Source organism: Cygnus olor, chromosome 4 (genome assembly GCF_009769625.2).
Source record: "Cygnus olor isolate bCygOlo1 chromosome 4, bCygOlo1.pri.v2, whole genome shotgun sequence".
NCBI lineage: Eukaryota > Metazoa > Chordata > Aves > Anseriformes > Anatidae > Cygnus > Cygnus olor.
In genome coordinates, this window is record NC_049172.1 from 69312377 (window position 1) to 69321642 (window position 9266).

Here is a 9266-nt window from a genome sequence, read left to right on the forward strand (position 1 = left end):
ATGGGTAGCACTGGTGTCTTGGAGAGGGAGGAGGAGATCTGTAGACCTTTAAAGCAGAAAAAAATTGTTCCAATGAGTCTGAAACTGTCCAGAAAACCTTGACCTCACCATTCCTTCTGGTAGCCCGTGCTGTGACTGGAGCTACAACTTGTCCTTCACAGCATGGTAGCATGTGGTCCTTAGCATAGACGTGTTATTTCTGAGGCTCCTAAGACTTCATTTTCCTCTGCAGGCCTCCACAACTCCAGTGCAAACCCTTGGTCTTGGTTCAATAAAGAAGGCTAGAAACTGCACTTCTTGCAGGCAGCATTGGAGAAGACGATGTCCACAGTTATTCCTATGGTTTCTGTCCTCAAATCCATCTTTTCCTTCAGCTGGAACAAATGTAGGTAGAGAAGCAGACGTTGCACGAGGAGGAATGAGAGCAGAACCACCAAGAAGACCCTGGAGGATGCTCCTGATACAGTCTGTCTGTGCTGGTTCCTCCCAGCAGAAGCAGCTCCTCTAATCTGCTTATCAGCCATCCAACCCAACCTCTGCAGCTTGTCTCCAGCTCCAGCTTTTATCATAACTGACAGGAAGAAATTGCCTTTTGAGTGGAAGAGTCGTTCTCCCCGTCGGGCTCCGGAAGCAGAGCACGTGCGCGGGGCCCTGGCACTTCTGCTGCAGGAGTCATTAAGTCTGTTTGACTTGGATGTTGTTGGTGTTCCTGCTGCGTGGCAGGCGAGCGAGCACCGACACCAAACCCGTCCCAGCCCTGGTGCAGAAAGCTCTGAGCTTCGTGGGAGGGGGAAGAAGGGGAATGGGAAACAGGAAAACTGCTCTCAGAGAGCGAGGACTTGCCATCGCTTGATGGGGATGATTTAAATATGCTGTTAAGGCAAGAGGAAGGAGCATCGCCTCCTGTGCTCTGCCGACAAGAGCAATTTGTTGCTATTATCTAGCCAGCAGATGCTTTTTTTGGACCCGTGCACAGAAGCTGCAGGGCCCGCAGGCGGGTGGGCTCAGGGGGACCAGAAGGGATGTTTTTGCTTAGGAGAGGGGAAGTGTTGAGCAGCCAGGGCAAGTGCAGCTGGTCGCAATCAAGAAGAGTCTTCGAGGAGGCAATAAAACTCTTTGAAATTGGGGAAATATTGTGTGGCAACACAGAAAGGCTGTGTGTGATGATTGTCTCTCCCCAGGCTTTGGGTGGGCTTTGGGAGGAATGGGGCTGGAAATGGAGCATGTGGGGATGAGCAATGGAGATGCTGGGGAAATATCCTGAAAAATTGAAAGGGGTATTTCCACCTTCCTCGTCTTCACTGCTAGTGATGCAGTGTCCCTGTGATTTCTCTCATTCTAGTGCGTGGCCTAAACTTAACTTGGAAGAGTTAAAAATTGGGCAAAAACCCATCCAGGTGCTTCAGCATAGTGAATAGGAGTCCCACATGGGCACTTTTTTTTAGCCAGACAGGTTCTTCCATCCATGCTTAGTTTGATCTTCCAAAATCACTGGGTGTGAACTTTGATATTTCCACGTTGTACAGCAAGAAATAACGTGTCTGCAACAGTTTTAATCCTGGGTATTACCTCTTCTCCAAGCTTCAGAGATATACTGATATACACGCCCTGCCTTCCTGCATGCGAGTGGATAATTAGGAAGACAAAATCCTGTTGCCTGTATGTTCGTACATGTCCTTCTGAGCAACCCCATTTTCCACAGCCATCAAGTGTGGCCGAAGCACAGTTGTTATTGGGTATTCTCTGTGCTGTGCTCGTAACCAGAAAGTGAGACAGATTTCAGCACCTAATCATTTTACACAACACAGTTAAATGAGGGCTTCCAAGCCCTTGCCAATACAGGAATGAAAAACGTGCCTGACTTTCCTTAGAGGAAATTTCAGGATAGAACAAATTGAGTGTATTGGATTGAATGGTCATGTGGGTTGTTACCTTTACTTGATTTCCTTTAATATCTTTTCATGATAAAGGTAAAACTAACAAGTGGAATTCTCTGGTTAAAATCCTCTTGGCTGGTGATATGAATAATATTTAAATGTTTCTATTTGATAGCTACACTTCCAAAATGGGGATACAGAAATGCATAGGTAATATTTCTTCCACTAATCTGACATCAGCCTGATCTAGTTATCTGCACCTCTCTAGGTTGCTCTGTCATTGTACAGGAAAAAAAACACCTCAAATCTAAGGCAGTTATATGTAATATAACAACTTCTTCTTCTCCTTCTCTTTCTCCTTCTTCTTCGTTCATAAATACCTCTTTAAAAGAAAAAAAAAAAAAGAAAAAAAAGCCTTGCATCTTCCTCCAGGTGAATACCAGCTATTGAAAGAGACATGATAAAAACCTTTCACCAGCTCAGAAATGTCGATGCCTCTGTTTCTGTTTTAAATTCTAGTATAACTGTATTTTTTTGTGATGTTAATTAGATTATTAAGAGAGCTGGATGTAGGATGAAATGTGAGTGCATAATATGAATCCATACAGCGGTTAAACAGATCAGGGTAAAAATACACTTGGAGTTGTAATGAAATAATTCCAAAGTATCTTCCTTGAAATTAATGGGTTTATCTTGGATCCCTTCTCTTGTAAGTAGGAGGTTGGCAGCAGCTGGGATAAGAAAGTGGCTTTCTCTGAAATACAAGAGAGAAAGGAAAGAATATAAATGATGCAGGATTGGTTTCTTAAGAAAAATCTCTTCTTACCAAAACTTTTTTTGTCTGACTTGGCATTTTTAGGGAAAAAAAACAATTCAGTCCACTTCCTCATGCTCTGTGGTGGCGGGTCATGTACAGATTGAAGACTAGCAAGCTGAACCATTCCCCACTTGGGCTTGGGGTCCCTCTTCCTTCAAGAGACCTCAAATCATGGTGTGCAGCAAAACCTCAGCTGTTACAGGGAATTGCAGCAAGTGCAGCCCAATCGCTGATGTGAGTAAATTAGGACAAATTCCCAGGATTACTGTGATTATAACCTGTTTATCTCTTGTTGCATCCCAGGCTGCAGGAGTGGATGGTCCCTGTGACCAGCTATGCATGCAGACCCAAGGGTCTGAGATTCCTGGGGATCAGCAGGCACCGTGATGTCCTTGGGGTGGAGGACCACCATGTGGAGCACCGTGGCTGCAGGGATGGCTTTCTCCTCTACCAGGCTCCTCACCCCCACAGTTCCAGTAAAACACTGTTTTACTGGAAACCAGTCCACAAATACAATGTAAAGACTACCTTGAGGGTTTTAGATGAAGTATTTGTCAATCCAGCTCTGCAGGCATAGCAAATGCTTGGTTATCATGGGGATTGTAATGAATTTATGCATGGCCATGATGTATTTGCAAGATGATGGCATAGGAGACAGGATAGTGCTATGTTTTTTGTTCAAGTGCACTCAGATGTCTTTAAAGGAAAGAATAAAGTACCCCAACAGATATTTGTGATATGGTATTTTGGTTGTTCAGCCCCAGACACATGCAGATGTACTTGTGCTTATCACAGGAGCAGTGTGAAAGCATTTAGGTCACTACATACCTTGCTTTAAAGGCGTGTGGAATCCCAAATGCTGCGATTAATGTGGCGTTATCACAGGTGGTGGTGTCACTTGGTGGTCCTAGGTAGGCCACTGAAATGAGAGTAAACAGAACAACCCAGCCCTTCCCAGGCATCGGGCACTGGATGCTGAACAGAGAAAGTTTCAAATGCAGGTTTCTGAGCAGATGGGGTCAGACCTGGCTGGTAACTCAGCAGCCAGGTGTAGGAAATAACTCTCTTGTGCGCAACAGGCAGAATAAAAGGGTGAAAAACAAGTTAAACCATTTACAAAGAATCAACCTGGTGTTTATATAGTGACAAATGTTCTTTTAAAGGGCAACGAGGGATGTCCTCACAGCATCAAATAGACTACAAGATCAAGTTAAACCTTGATGCGTAAGAAGCCCTGGAAAGGAAAGGATATACTTTCAAAGTGAGTGTGCACAGCTGCTTGCACTTGTTCTCCAACCCTTCCAAAACACGTCCTGTGGGCATTCCCATGCAGCATCAAGCACATCGCTGATGCAGGAGGAAGCCACGCTGCCGACTGGCAGATGCTGCAGTTCCCACTCTCTCTGTCACCCTGGGTGGTGAGGCTCCATGCCCACCTTCCCTTCATCCCATCCAGCCCCCTTGCCCTCTCCGTGCTCAATATGGACACCTCCACTCTTTTTTTTTTTTTTCATAAACACAACCACAGATGTGTGCAGTGAGAAAAGACAGCTTAGGAATACCTGATGGGTGTTGATGGAGTAGAAATGCTCTCAAGAAGGTGAGCCTGGAGCCTCTTTGCCCCTGTCACATGCCAGGTGAGGGGCACAGGGATGAGACTGGTGTTGGGGGTCACCATTAGGTCCTCCACCTGGATGTTTCCTTCAGCTTCAAGGTGTAAAGTGCTCCTGACAGACCCAACGAAGGGAGGAGCAGAGGGTGGGACTGGGCACCTCTAGACACATGCCTACCTGGGAGGGTGGCCAGGGAAGAGGCACCCAGCAGCTGTGTGCAGGGGAAGTCCCTCAGGGAAGGACAGCATGGATAAGCCTTTGGTTGGCATCAGTAGAGTCGCAATGAACCAGGGGTTGCTTTCCTCCATGCACTTTGCATCTTGGTTGGGTTCATCCTGCTCCTCTCCACCTCGTTGCAATTTTTGTCATGAGATTGAGCTTTGGAAATGCTAATCCAAAATACTTCAAAACGTGCTGTATGCTTCTGACTTGTGCAATATTTCCTTTCTATATGCAGTCCCATATACCATGTCCTGCTTTTCATGAGAATTTATTCAAGGCTCATGAATTCAGGGAAAGACAATTGCTGTGTGACATCAGTCCAACAGCTTTTGGTCTCCTAAAAACACGGTACAGAAAGAGGAGCTGGAGACGCAGGGCTACAAAATTGAACTAAAATGCATAGTATCTCTTTAGCATAATATTTTAATGTGAGAAACCACATGATCCTCTTATCCTAGGGAGAGATTGATAAGAGACTTGAGTTTGGCATTATACTAGGCCTAAGGGAATAAGAGTGATAAATTAACATAACAAAGATAAAGTTACATAATGGTTTCCATTCTGATTCATTTTCAGTTAATAATTTGTTGAAATTTTCAGCTTTGAGGCTGAAATATTCTGGGCTTGTTTTCCACCTGGAAAAAAAGCGTCTATATGTGTATAAACATATTTAAGCCAAAAATTACTAAGTCTCCCTTCCATCTAAGGAGAGAGAGAGAAAACATTTCTGCTATTATTATTTCTCATAATTCCTTCTATGAATGTTGATAGAGAAGGAACAGATGGTTTTACATGTTGAAGTGTGGTCTGGGAATAGCCTGTGCAGAGCAGCTTCTTTCGTTTTGTGTTAGAAGAGTGCCATAAATCTGCTCTAATCTTGTAAGTTTGTGGCACGCTAACATCACTGTCAGGGAACTGAGCTGCAAATGACTTCTGGAGTTCAGCTCTTTGCTTAGAGGTGTCCGTGAAAGACTCCTGCACAGAGAAAAAAATGATAAATAACATGGTTTGTGCTGAGCCTCTGAAATCTTCAACTAAGGAAGGCTCACTAGTGGTACCTAATAGAAAATTATGATAGATATATTATGCTTTTTGTATTATTATTATAAATGTATTATTATTATAAATGCATTATTTTTAATTGTATTTTTAATCTATTATTATTTAAAAAATAATCTTGCTTAGAAACACTTGAGGTGGAAAGAAGAGCTCCTGCACAGATCTGAATAGCTGAGCCCACATACCTGAGGCTTTATATGAGGTATCTTGGAGCTGTGGCAATATCCTTGCATGAGCCTTTGCATCAGACACACTCCACAGCCTGCGAGATAAGGAGGAGCATCAGCTCATCTTCCAAAACTGTCTCATGGGGGCCATTCTCTGCTGCATGAGACACACTGTGTGAGGAACGGATGCTCCAATAGCATGGCCAAGCACGTCCTCTGAATGGGGACTGACCTCATGTTGGCTGCTGCTGTTCCTTTTGGTTTGAGGATTTTTTTTTTTGGAAGGTTTTCACTTTCTTTTTCCTTTTATTTTCCATTTTCCTTTTCCTTTTCCTTTCCCTTTCCTTTTTTTTTTTTTTTTTTTAATTTCCAGAAAATCTCGGCAGCAATAAGCCAGCCTGGAAGTGGAGAGGTCATCAGGCAGCTGCTGGATCCACAGAACCACAGCCACAACTGTCTGTCTGTACAGAGAAATATAAAACTGATTTGAATAACTGCATATTTCAGCAGGATTTTCACAGTGGAGGGACACAGCACCGATAACCCTGGCAGTGCTGGGAGGTTTATGCAAGGAGGTTTATGCAAGGTTTATGCATGCCCTCCAGCCGGAGCATCCCCTTCTGCTGAGTTCTGCGGCATCCCATTGCACACCAGCTCTCCAAGATGGAAGGAAACCCCTGTGCTGCAACCACAGCTTGTAATGACCCTTTCTTTTGGCATATTATTTTAAATAGCTTTTTTTTTTTTTTTAAACTTGTATGAATTAATCTCCCATCTATCTCTCTGGGGACCCACGTCCTTGTGCCCCAGCTGAGCAGTCCCGTGGTGCAGCCAAACCAGTACCAATGGCGTCGACCTGCACTGAGGCTCAGCGAGGCACAGAGGGCACGTGAAGCACTAGCATAAAGTTAATGTCATCGTGCTGCAATGGATTAACTTCTGCACTAGCTGGTTTTTCTCGTATAGCAAAGCCAGTCAGGTTTAATTTAATAGGTCTGTTCTACTCAGTCCCATAGTTTTAAACCTGGTGTAAAATGTTCAAGTGATGACAGTAAAAACACTGAAAGCAGATTTGAAAATCAGCCACTTTTGCTTAAAGCGCATTTAAATGCAGATCCTAACATTTGACCTAGTGGAATTTTCCCGTGATACGTAAAATTAGATCTTTGTATTTGTTTTTATTTGCTATCTGCCATTCATTTTGTTTGCCTTGGTTAAGTTTCCAATTTTCCTTTTATACAGTCTCTGCATACTGATTAAACATGCTTGGTGGGAACATTCTTGCTTGGTGCCTGCTTTGTAGGAAGATGCTTTGCTGAGCTGGACCTACACAGATCTCAGGCAAACGGACTGTAAATAGCTGCCTACACTGGCAACTCAGGAAACTTTTTCCCTCTTGATATCAGGTTCACTAGCAAATACCACACCCCAGCTATCACACCTGATAGAGTCAGAATAATAGTCTGTATATTTTATTTTATGGTTAAAGTAGAAAGCACAAAGCTGAATACTGTATTCTTGCTTCTGCCAGTGATGGTTTCAGAAGTTTCATCACATCACATCACATATCCCCCTGTGCTCATTCAAAGTAACAGCGATTGCTCTGCATGTCATGTACCTCTTTTAGCTCAACCTTGAAAAACTCTTAAAATCATTAAACGACTTAAAATGCAGCTGCTTCAGCACAGATTATGCTGTTAAGCTGCTATTTTGATCTTCAGCACTTCTTTGGTTATTGCTGAAGGTTCTTTTTTTCTCAAGTACAAATCAGCCCCAAAATTTTGATGTTTGCTCTAGAAGTGGATTTGTAACCCCCACCTTAATCTATTAGCAAAACCACTAACACACGGCAGAGGCAGTCTCACTCCTGCACGTATAAGCTCTGTTGGGAGAAGAAAATGAGCTTTGAGAAATAAAATGTTCTCTTCAGTTGCATTAAATTCATGTTCAAAGCCCAGAATTATCTCAAAGGTTCATATGATTGATCTTTACAGACCAGCTGAAGCTGAGCTCAGTTCCAGTTCATATCTACACTGTGGTGACCAAATATCAAGGCCAAATATCAAATATCATTGTTGAATATCAAGGGTATCTCCCCGTACTTGTGTGCTCCAGGGACTTCCCCTTCAACCTAAGAACTCTTTTTGACAGCTTATGGTTGCTCAGAGACTTGTCCCCGTCCCACTCTGAAACTTCATACTGATGGAGGTTAAGGCTTTATACAGATTGTGGCATCTATTCCGTAAAATAACAAATAACTATATTTAATAGAAAGCTAATATATCATTATGGAAGGCTACAGCTATCATAAAATTTCAGAAGCTGTTTTCATGAAAAGTTAAAAACAAACAAGCTTTCTCCCCTGTAAGGCAGGCAACCCTCCACTCAAGGCAAATCTACTTCATGTGGGAAGGAGAATTTGTCCCTTAAAAACAACTCTGAAGACACCGTGGTGAGCTGTGAGTTCAGCCTCAGAGGACATCAGATGACCAAATAAACCACCTGTCTGTCTTAGTGAGTGTCTGATATTTGGGGAGCCTGGGTTTTAGTTGGTAGCCTGGCAGACTTTCACTGAGCATAGGCAGCGCTAACACATCTGCACCCAACTCTTTGCGCAAGGGCAGATTTGCTTTTCACACCTGGCTCGTCTTTCCCCTACCAGCCATGGGGGAGTTTTTTGGCGTGAATAAATAGCTGGATGCAAGAATGGGAAGGAAGGGATGAGGTGCATGTCTTCGTGGTGGAGGACATCAGAAATAATTTCCTTGCAGGCAGCAGCGCTGAGAAGTACTGGACATGAGTATTCCCAAGGGATTGACTTTGCAGTTTGGAGTCTTGCCTCCCATCTCTGCTGCAGTCGCTGTCCCATCTTCACTTTGTCACAGCAACCTAGGGCTGTGTCCCGCAGCATGGAGATGCAGCAGCAGAGCAAAAGGGGAGCACAAAGCAGATGGTTTTCTGAGTTCTTGTAGTTTCTTTAGAAGAATGCCCTTAAAAATGTTGAATGTGTATAGCATTTGGTGATGAGGCAGGGGAACGGTGGCTTATAGGACTTCAATCCTTAGTGATTTCCAATCATGTTTTTAATAGGAGGTGTGCATACGATATAATAAAGTTTTGATCAGCGCAAGAGGTTAGGTTTGTGGAAGGGGGGGGTACACCTGGGACATCTCTCCACATGGTTATTTACCTGGACATTTCTCCACTGGAATTAAAGTGATCGTCCAAAAAGCTCCTGGGCAGCTGGAAGTTCCCAGGGGGGCTGAGAGAGAGAGGCCAACAGCAAGAAAATTGTGTTGCTCCTTAGCCATGCCACCTTAGAAGAGTAAAGTGTGGCCCAGGCTGTACTGCACTGTAAAAAGACCATAAGGACGGCAAGGGAACATCATATGAGCCTGTCAGTCATGTCTCTGTACGTGCAAAGTTGTGAAATAGGAATTGAAAAAGTGACTAAAGCCACAGGAATGAAAAATCTGAATATGATGAAATGAGAAAATCTGCTTAGTGCAGG